The following is a 10,523-nucleotide window of genomic DNA, read 5'->3' as shown; positions in this document are numbered from 1 at the left end:
AATGTCCTTACAAATATCCCTCCAAAGACTCTGTACATTTTGAAAAGAGAAGCAAAACAATTTTAGGCAGCTATGTAAATATGTCAAGTAAAAATGAAGCTAGTATTTATTTGTGGAGGCATTTTCCATATTTAGACGCACAGACATTTGACCATTTTTAGTCTTCCTTCAAATTGAATGACAAATTTCTTCCAAAGACCACAAGATAATTATTCTGGGTGACGTGTTTCAGTGGATGGGTTTTTAAATGAAAAGAGGCATTAGGAGTGAAGTTTAACTCTTGAGCAAATATTGAGAAACTTTCAAAGAATCTAAGTGGGGAAAAAAATAACATCATTCCCCTACACAAATCTATTAGGAACAAAAAAGCCTTCAAATGTCATCACTGAGTGATATATTAATGGATGAAGGAAAAATGAAAAGCATGGCAATTAAAGATGAAAAGAAAAGAAAATTAAAATCCTCCGGTTATATTAGTGTCCAAATGGGTACCTTGGCTTAAGCAAGGCAGCGTCCTAAATAAATGATTTTATAATGGGCCCATCTGTCTGCTTTGCAAAACTACCCTGTACATGGCAGAGCTATTTTCATGTTGGTTAAAAAAACTAGGGAATTAGCATTTCTCGTGGGCAGTAGATAAGCATCTTTTGTTCTCATTTTCCTTAAATTATAACTGATCATGATAGCTTGACTAATCATACTGAATATTTTTTTCCAAACCCACACTTCCAAATTAAAAGACTTTAAATCATCCCCCCCCCCCCCTTGTTTTTGGTATTTTCGAGACAAGTTTTCTTTTGTGTAACAACTCTGGCCTTCCTGGAACTCATTTTGTAGACCAGGCTGGCCTGAAACTCATTGAGATCCACCCACCTCTGCCTCCCAAGTCCTGGGATTAATGATGTGTGACATCACTGCCCAGCTGAAATCATATGTATTTATTTGCTTCCTTTGCCTCATTGATCTGTGTCTCTCATTTCCTCAAAGCCTATGCACTATGGTTGGTTATCCTAACGAATCTAAGGTTTCAAATTCAGTCACAGTTGTAGACCTTACAGGTGTAAGTAACATAGCACTTTCTTGTCTCCTCGAATTGGTAAGACTCTCCTCTCTGTTAGACCCATGCTCTCCCATACCAGCCCACAGAGCTCACAGAGCTCAAGAAAAAAGATTTTCTCTCCCCAAAGAATATAGACACATACGCATAATTACAAAAAAAAAATGTATCAACTTGCAGGAAGACTAAGTTAGTACTTATGTAAGTGTTGAGTAATTGGCGCTATATGTTTTTAAAGAACTGTTTCCAAAGTAAAAAGAAATGCCAAACTTGCTTTATGTCTATAATATGGCAATACCAACAATAGCTGCAATTTTTAAATCATCAATGGAATCCAGACACATTGCTAAGTACCTAATAAGATTTTGTTTCATCTTTTTAATGACATCAGAATATTAATAATTATCATTTCTCTCTTTACACAGGAGAAAAAGCTTGAGTATGGTAAGTAAGCTAATCATAGGAATGGAGGCTTAAATCAAATTCTGTCCAAACTCTCTCACTCTCTGCAGTTGATGGTTTCTGTGTTAACTCTCATCTACCTCAAGAAGAATCTTCTCTGATTAAGACTAAGCAAGGCAATGAACTATGGGTACAACAGTATACCATTAGTAATCAATTATTGCTATGTTTCTTTAACAAAAAATACTTTTTTCTCTTCTAGGCCCATGAACTATCTTGTTTCAGGTCCTTTTCCACTTTAGAAGTGAAAGGTATGGTTACTATCTCACAGAGTGCCTTAAATAAATCAGAAAATGGTTGGTCACTCTCACAACATTTGTGCCATTAATATACCAGTTTATGTTGCAGGCAGATCACTGTTGTGGATCACAGGGTTTGTAGTGGGAAGATATTGATGACTATCTTTCACTTATCACAGCATGAAGAGTGAATACTATGAATGCTAGCTAGCAGGGATGAAACTTCTAGTTAGACACCAGCTCAACTTCTCTGTGTTTGGTGACATGCATAAGAGTTGTCTTCAGCAATAAGGCTTTACCATCATATTGTGGAGAGCAACTAGTAACTATGGCAATACCCTGTGATGTTTGAAGGTTTCCATGAGGCCCCTTTGGTCAATGAATAAACAAGATGTACTACATTCTTCCTACTGAAAGATTTACTTGATGGCATGTCTATCTGGAACATTTTCTCATCATTTCTTTGGTGATTTCATTTAGATTCCTTTGCTGTCTCTAGATTTTAGGTAGCTTCAACCATTGTCTGTTTCAATATTCTTTTTCAAAAGGTCTTTAGTATTATTGTCCCTCCCTATATTCCCTCATTCACCCGTTGCTCCTACTTTCTCCCTATTTAATTCTCCTATTCTAATTGCTTTTTATCTCCAGTAACACTGTATTCTAGTTCCCCTTTCCTCGGGGGATCCTCTCATTCTTCCTCTTCCCTTATTAAGGTACAAAACCTCTGTGGTGATTTTGATTGTAGTACACATGACAAAAGCTTAACATATAAGAGAAAACATACAATAGTTATCTTTTAGAGTCTGAGTTATTTTCCTGTTCTATTGATTTACCTGTGAATTTAATAGTTTGTTTGTCTAAATAACTCAACAATATTCCATTGCATAAATATGCCACATTTTCACTACCCATTCATTGGCTGATGGGCATCTGTTCACAATTTCTGGCTGTCATGAATAGAGCAAATTTATCTAGAATCATATGACCTCTCTTATTTGTTCTGTATACTTGTTCTCTTATAAGAAATAATTCTTCAAGTATTCTCTACCTTTTATGATGCTTGCAGTTTTCAGCGGACACTACAGATATTTTGGTGACTCTTCATGGGGGCAGTCTGATGTTTTCTCATGACATTTCTGGTAGGATTACCACAGGAGCTATGTCCTCCTAGCGTGAGTCCATAATGCATGGTTATTTCATTTCTGATTATATTAACTTGTAACACTTAGTAAAGTAGTTTATAGCAGGGTTTTTCTGTACTAAAGCAATGATATTGTTATCTTTGAAATTCTTAAGTCTTTTATGGGGAATGTGAATAGCCTACTAAACATTTACCCACTAGTTTTGGAGTTTTAATTGCTGTATAAATTTATTTACTACATTAGCACCACCATTGGCATTATACTACCAAATGGCAATTTTCTAATTCCACTATTTATTCTGAATTAATTAACTGACATTCTACTGGTTAAATGCTTTTTCTTATCCCTTATTAATTTATATATTATTTACTAATATATACCTGTGTGATGTCTTGAATTTATAATTTATTTCAGGAACTATAATTTGTTGATATGATTATTTACTGCTATGATTGCACCAGGTTTGACCAATGATCTTTCCTCCAAACTTCTTCATACACTTTTATAAAAATGTCTCTATTGTTAAATGATGACATCATGAACAATACCTAGAAAAACCTCTATTCTTACCATAGAATCAAACAATTCTCTGAGATTAGCACTTACTTTTAAATTGTTTCTCTTTTTAATAAATCATGGGTTTTTTACTTTTATGTGTTTATAAAAAGCTATTTTAATATCTCTAAATGTCTATTAAAAAGTTAATTTTCACATCTTTTACTATAACACTAAACTCACCAGTGGTTATTTTATAAACTCTCCAGAAATCTTCCAAATCCTTGAACAAAAATGAAGATAAAGAAGAAATAGAAAAAGTTGAAAAGGTAGCTAAAATGGAAAAAAGAAATAGAAGAACTATGATAAAATGGTTTTGTAGTATCTTCTCTGATCAAGTTCCAGTATACATACTTCTACATTCAGCTGCTTACTATTTCATTAAAACAAATTCATGGCGGCACATATTATTAACTTTGCTTAAGAGATAAGAAAACAGAGCCTCAAGTAGATCTGTGTCTGTATCTAACCTGTGTTGTAGGGAGAACTAAGCAGGAATTGACACTGCATTACACACCAGTCTTCTTCCCAACACTGCTGCTATCCAGTTACGTGTTAATCCATGTCTTACACTCAAGTTTGTAATCACATATCTCTTTACAGCTTTAAAAATGGTGCTTGATTTGCCCAGTTTTCAAATACCACAACACCGTATGGTCAGACAGATGATAGATTTTTCTTAGTTTAAAAATACTTGTTACACTACTCATCTTTCCTTGAATTAAGATTCATCACTTGTTCTTTGTGTGTGCTTTAAATCGTGAACTTTGAGGTACAGTTACTGTAGAATCATTTGACACATCATAGACATCAGACTGTTGTCAATATGTCTTATAATAAATGCTACACATACTATTTCTTGAAAAGTTGTATGAAGGATTCGCTTTGCTCCTAGAAGAGCAGTTAAGAGCAAAGAAGTTTTTATTTCTCTGACAGGGTAGAACTAAAATGTTTGATTATATAGAAAGGTAAGATGATGGTTAGGGTATTCATTCTGTACAGGAATTGATTAGAGATCAAGACCAAAATGCATTCACAGATATATGTATGTAAGTTAAAACAGGATTCTGCCAAGATTCTTTCTACTCTTTGGGGAAATATGAATAAATGCCTTATAGTAGAGACAACAATAGTTAATGTTTGCACATTTTTAGAAGTGCATTTATATGCATTTATATTTCTATATTAACAGGGTCCTTAAGAGTCCAGCTCTTAAGAATTCCCTCTCAGGGTTCAATTAAAGACACCACAATAAGCAGAAGGGGCTAGAATTTGAGGGTTAAGAAATCTACTCACAACAGGTTCTTTCTATCCATGTCTCTTCATTCTTCTTCTTATTCTTATTCCTTATTCTTCCTTGTTCTCCTCTCATTACAAATGTTCCCAGTTATGTATATCCTTACAACCAGCAATTTCCCAGCCCTAGCAGGTTCCAGGACTGGAATTCTTTTGCCCCACAAAAATCAAATAAGAACTTTCACACACAGACACACACAGACACACACAGATCCCTGACTGTCAGCTCAAAGGTGGGAGTGGTTAGAAAGTTAGTGAAGAAAGTAATTAAATCATCGTGAATTCTAGAAGGGAAGGTTAGTACACTGCTTTACATTTTTAGGTGGTTAACAAAGAGCTAAAAAGTTTATTTTCAGTAAAATTATGAATAGGGCATGAATTGTTTTTTAAATCAGCATACCACTTCTTTTCTCCCATAGAGGATACCAGAAACCAGGCAGCCTACATAAACAGTCAAGAGAAAGCTAATGGCTTTTGGTGTGATTAGCATATTCACCAGACACTGCAATTTCTATGGGCCTAGGTCTGGAGTTTACACTTATTGCTCTAAGCAATAGAAACAAAGAGGAGACCCAGACCTCTAAATTATCAATTCTAGGCTATGCTGTTATCAGCCATTCTGATCGTGGTCATTGTGGGTCTGTGCCTCCAGCAAGAAGTGAGTTTTTCTCTGGGTTACAATTAAGTATCTCTTCCGCTGTCCTTGAGAGTAAAACACAAGCAGTAAGTTTCCTGAACTAAAATCAGCAGTAAACTGAGGTGAAGGTAAGCGTAAGGAGTTAGGGATCTTTTAAGTGAGGTAAAACCAGGGCATGCTTATTTGTCTTTCTATCTGAGCAGCTATGAATCAGCAGCTTTGGGCGGGTAGTAATTCTATGTCCTTGGATGGCTGTGACTATGTTAAATGGGATGCTCTTGCCTTGATCTTAAACACTGACCAAATGCTCGCTGATGAAGATAATTGCAGGAAGGCTAATCTCTGCATTTACCTAGGAAAGAGGAACTGGGGCATGGCAGTGGGAAACTCTTTTCACATGTAGCTGGAGGAGTGAGCTACAGCAAACATCTACAGCAAGAAACAGCCACTTTATTCACAGAACAATAATGCCAAAATTCCTTGAATCTTGGTTTAATATTTACCAAGTCCCTTGACCCTGAAAAGTTGTTCATGAAAAGATGACTGAACAATTATTGTATAACACTGCAGCTTGTAGCATTATATAAACCTCTGAATGAAAGAAAAACTTTACTTAATCATTATTTAATATTAATGTTCAAAGAGTTGGAGTGACTCACTCAAGACTTTTTAGCCAATGAACTGGCAGTTGGTACTCAAATCCTTATTTACATAGTACCATCATCATAATTCTACAGATTAAATTTTTTTTCTAGAGTCACACTAGGCTTAATCAAATCAATGTGAGCTGGTGGCAATAAAAAAAAATTCCCACTAAGTGCATTGAAGCCTGTTCATAGAGGTAAAAGAAGTTATGTGAAGCATTTCATAGCAACTTTTCAGTAAAAGTTATCTTCTGCTTTCAGTATGCCACAATACAATATATGAACTCTATTTAGGTCAAATTACTAGTGTCCCAGTCAGATAATTAATTTTGTTACTAATGAAATAATTTCACACAACAATTAATTATTCTCTTCTATCACGTGAGTAAAGATACATGAAAATCCAATGAAAAGTAGTGGAGAACTGAAAAAGCACCAGGTTTATAATTGAGCTACATACACACAGAGATAGATAGATGATAGATAGGTAGATAGATAGACAGATAGATAGATGATAGATAGATAGATAGATAGATAGATAGATAGAGAGATAGAGAGAGAGAAAAAAAAAGAGAGAGGGAGATGCTAGAGTTACAGGTTGGCATATGATACTAGAGATTTATATATTAATACATTTATCATACTATAGAAATTTTGTGTTAATCAATAGCTATTACATTGATAATTATGTACAAAACTTTAAAGTAAACAGGAAAGTCAGTACCATGAATCAAATACTTTCTATGTGCTAATAAGAATTCAAAATGCTTTTATTGGAATTATTTGTTCTTATTGGCCAAATCTTTTATAATGGATATATTTTTCTTCCTATTCTGTAGATAATTATTATAAACTTAAATATTTAAGCTAATAATCAGGAAATACAAGATCATAATTTTATTGTTTTGGATGCCAAAGTCTACTTTTTCAACAATATAACTATACTACACAATTAGAATGCTTTAGATTCCCTGATAGATGCACAATTACTCTTGATTTTAGTGATATTTCATTTTTATTTTAATAAATAAAGCTTTTCTGAAGATCAGGATCCAAAACAGCCATAGTAGTCTGCCATACAGGCCAGGGAGTGGTGGCTCACAACCTTTAATGCCAGCAGCCACACTATTGGCCATAGAGGCCAGTCGGTGCATGCCTTTAATCCCAGCACCAGAGAGGAATATAAGGTGGGATGAGACAGGAACTCTCTCTTTTTCATTCTGAAGATTTCATAGAGGTAAGACCTTTCTAGTGGCTTAGCTGCTTTGCTTTTCTGATCTTCAGGTTGTACCCATATATCTGTCTCTTGGTTTTTATTATTTGTGCTACACTTGATTGCCAATATTTCCTTAGAAAGGAATTAGTGAATTGCTTCCAACAAAACTTGAATCTCTCTTCAAATTACCTTATATCATTTTAACATAGCAATTAAAATTATTCTTTGAGAATTTCATACAATGTATTTTGACGATTTTCAGCCCTCTGCTCCTCTCTCTAACCCCTTCCCCAACTTTAATCCCCTTTCTTATTTTTTAATAACACACTAAGTCAAATTTGTGCTGTCATATACTCAAGTGGACCCATCCACTGAAGTATTTCCTACCTGCCAGGGACCAGGAGTCACAAAAAATATAGTCATCTTGTATATTTATGTGCTACCTATGCTTTCTTAATCCAGTTTCTTCTGTTCCACTATTTTTCTCTCCTCTTCTTTTTACCTTTACCTTCTGGTGCACTGTGCTCTGATGGAGGAGTTACTTTCATTTAATAAAGAAACTGCCTAGGCCCATTTGATAGGCCAACCCTTAGGTGGGTGGAGTAAACAGAACAGAATGCTGCGAGAAAGAAGCTGAGTCAGGTCGGTTGCCATGATTCTCCCACTCCAGACAGACGCAGGTTAAGATCTTCCCTGGTAAGCCACCTCATGGGCGACACAGATTATTAGAAATGGGTTAGATCAATATGTAAGAGCTAGCCAATAAGAGGTTAAAATTAATGGGCCAAGCAGTGTTTAAAAGAATACAGTTTCCGTGTAACTATTTTGGGTAAAGCTAGCCAGGTGGCGGGAAGAAGCCCGCTGCTCCTATTACAACAGAGTGGTGCCCAACATGGGGCCACTTGTGACTGAATCAGTTGTGCCTCTGAGCTGCAGGGCGAAGGGCTGCTCTGGATGTTGGTTCCACTTCTCTCCAATTTCAAAATGGAGGATGTACCATTTTCTACTAGCTCTGGGGCCGCCAGGTAGGAGCCACACTCAGCACTTTAACTCTGAGACTGAGCGTGCTGCACAGAAACTCTTTTCATCCAAGTTACAGCTAAATTCAATGCACAGAGCACTGTGCAGTCTGGAAACATGTCTGTATGGTGGCAGGAATCTGCCATGCTCTTCCGCCTGCCTAAGCCTGATTAGTGTTTTCGTTTGTTTCTGGACAGGGTTTCTCTGTAGCTTTGGAGCCTTTCCTGGAACTCCCTCTGTAGACCAAACTGGCCTCAAACTCACAGAGAACCACCTGCCTCTGCCTCCCGAGTGCTGGGATTAAAGGTGTGTGCCACCACCGCCCGGCACTTACCAAGTCGGGCAGTCAAACAGCAGGAGGCTAGAGCCGAAGTTCGTGGTTGCAGCCATCTTGCGTCTCCCCCTCCCGATTGAGGAAAAATTAGAGGAGGCACATGTGGATAGGGTGAACCCAAATCTTAGCTGCATCCTAGTCATATTGCCTTCCAGAATTTCTCCTACAGGGATTCTAATGCAGAGGGAAGATATTATTTTAGAGTGGGTATTTATACCTATTAAACCAAGTAAAAAATTAAATACTTATGTGGAAAAAGTCTCTGAATTAATTATAAAAGTTAAGCTGAGACTTCATCAACTAGCAGGTATAGACCCAGCAGAAGTTATAGTGTCTTTTACTACTGAAGAAATAAAAAAGTTATGGGAAGACAATGAACCGTGGCAAAGAGCTTGTGCTAATTTTTTGGGAGAAATTAATAGCAACTATCCCAAAAGTGGTAGACTTAACCTCATAAAAAGAACTTCTTGGATTCTTCCTAGAATTGTACGTGATGCTCCAATAACTGGAGCCCGTACATTCTATACTAATGCAAATAAATCAGGGAAAGCAGGTTACAAGTCAGATGAATTGAATAAGGTGGAAAAAAGCCCTTATAATTCTGTCCAGAAGGCAGAATTATATGCCATTCTTATGGTGCTAAGGGATTTTAAAGAACCTTTTAATATAGTTACAGATTCACAATATGCAGAAAGCGTTATCTTGCATATTGAAACCGCTGAATTTATACCAGATGACACAGAGTTGACTTCATTGTTTATCCAGGTACAAGACATAATCAGAAACAGGCTTTGTCCGATGTACATAACACACATCTGGTCCCATACAGGTCTGCCTGGCTCCATGCACAAGGCACAGGCCACAAGGCACAGGCTGCGGCTGAGGGAGGGAGGGCTCGCGCCAAGCCGAGCTGGCGGCAGGCAGCCGAGTGGGGGAAGGAGGGGTTCCCCCGCTTGGCTGCCTGCTGCCAGCCCAGCTAGCTCAGTTGGGAGAGCATGAGACTCTTAATCTCAGGGTTGTGGGTTCGAGCCCCACGTTGGGCGCCAGATGAAGGCGAAGGTGTAATTCACAACAATCCCACACCAGTTTGGAATTATGATTAATAGAATGGTTATTTATTTAAAGGGGAAAAACTTACAGATCACTCCCAGGCAACAGCGCTGTGTGCAATCAGGAAGGGAGTCTAGTCGCCAGAAGCAGAGCAGGAAGTAAGAGAGAGAGAGGAGAGGGAAGTTGCCCCTTTTTTAAAGGGGGAGAGACCATGCTCCAATGGGCTGGTATCTCAGCGGCTATAGGCTGAAGGAGCAGGAGGAGCTCCCGCAACAGTGCTCCATTTCAATTACCTTTCATTCATGTGTTTATCTGTTTTTCAGAGGCATATATAATGTGTGTATTCCATAACGTTCATTTCAATAAAAGTGTGCCTTCTCTTTCATTGGCCAGTTATTAGAACTTTTCCACAATTAGTCTATGAAGTGAAGAACTTGTTCATGTGAACTTACTGCATCTCCTTATTGGGGATCAATGCAATAACCACTAAACTGACTGTCATTAAGGAGGGTATTATTATTTTTTTTAAATTCATTGCTTGCAAAATTCAAAATCATCCTGGAAGATGAAAGAACCATGAAAATTTGGGCTATGTACTCACAGTATTTTTTGAAATAAGGGCGGCGGGGCTGCGTCCCCAATACCCCGGCCGCTTGGCTAACTCACGCCCGAAATAACAACACACAAACTGTGTTCATTTAAGAACTGCTTGGCCCCTGAACTCTAGCCCTTACAGGCTAATTCTCGCACCTGAACTAGCCCATTTCTAATGATGTGTGTAAGCACCCCAAGGTGCGCTTACCGGGAAGATTCTAGCCTAAGTCCATCGTGGGTTGCAGCTGCCTGGGAGAGCAGAGCATGGCGGCTGTCC

General features: G+C 37.5%; 1 non-coding gene across 1 annotated transcript; it reads left to right on the top strand.

Annotated features, from left to right (window-relative positions):
- The first annotated feature begins 9,572 nt into the window (after nt 1-9,572).
- Nucleotides 9,573-9,645, top strand: Trnak-cuu (transfer RNA lysine (anticodon CUU)). Its single transcript has one exon. It is a non-coding gene; the product is annotated as a tRNA-Lys (tRNA).
- Nucleotides 9,646-10,523: the final 878 nt, after the last annotated feature.

Source organism: Alexandromys fortis, unplaced genomic scaffold (assembly GCF_014885135.2).
Source record: "Alexandromys fortis isolate MF-2015 unplaced genomic scaffold, M_Fortis_MF-2015_v1.1 scaffold_147, whole genome shotgun sequence".
Lineage (NCBI taxonomy): Eukaryota > Metazoa > Chordata > Mammalia > Rodentia > Cricetidae > Alexandromys > Alexandromys fortis.
The sequence above is the reverse complement of the archived record's forward strand: the minus strand, read 5'-3'. Positions and strand labels throughout refer to the sequence as shown.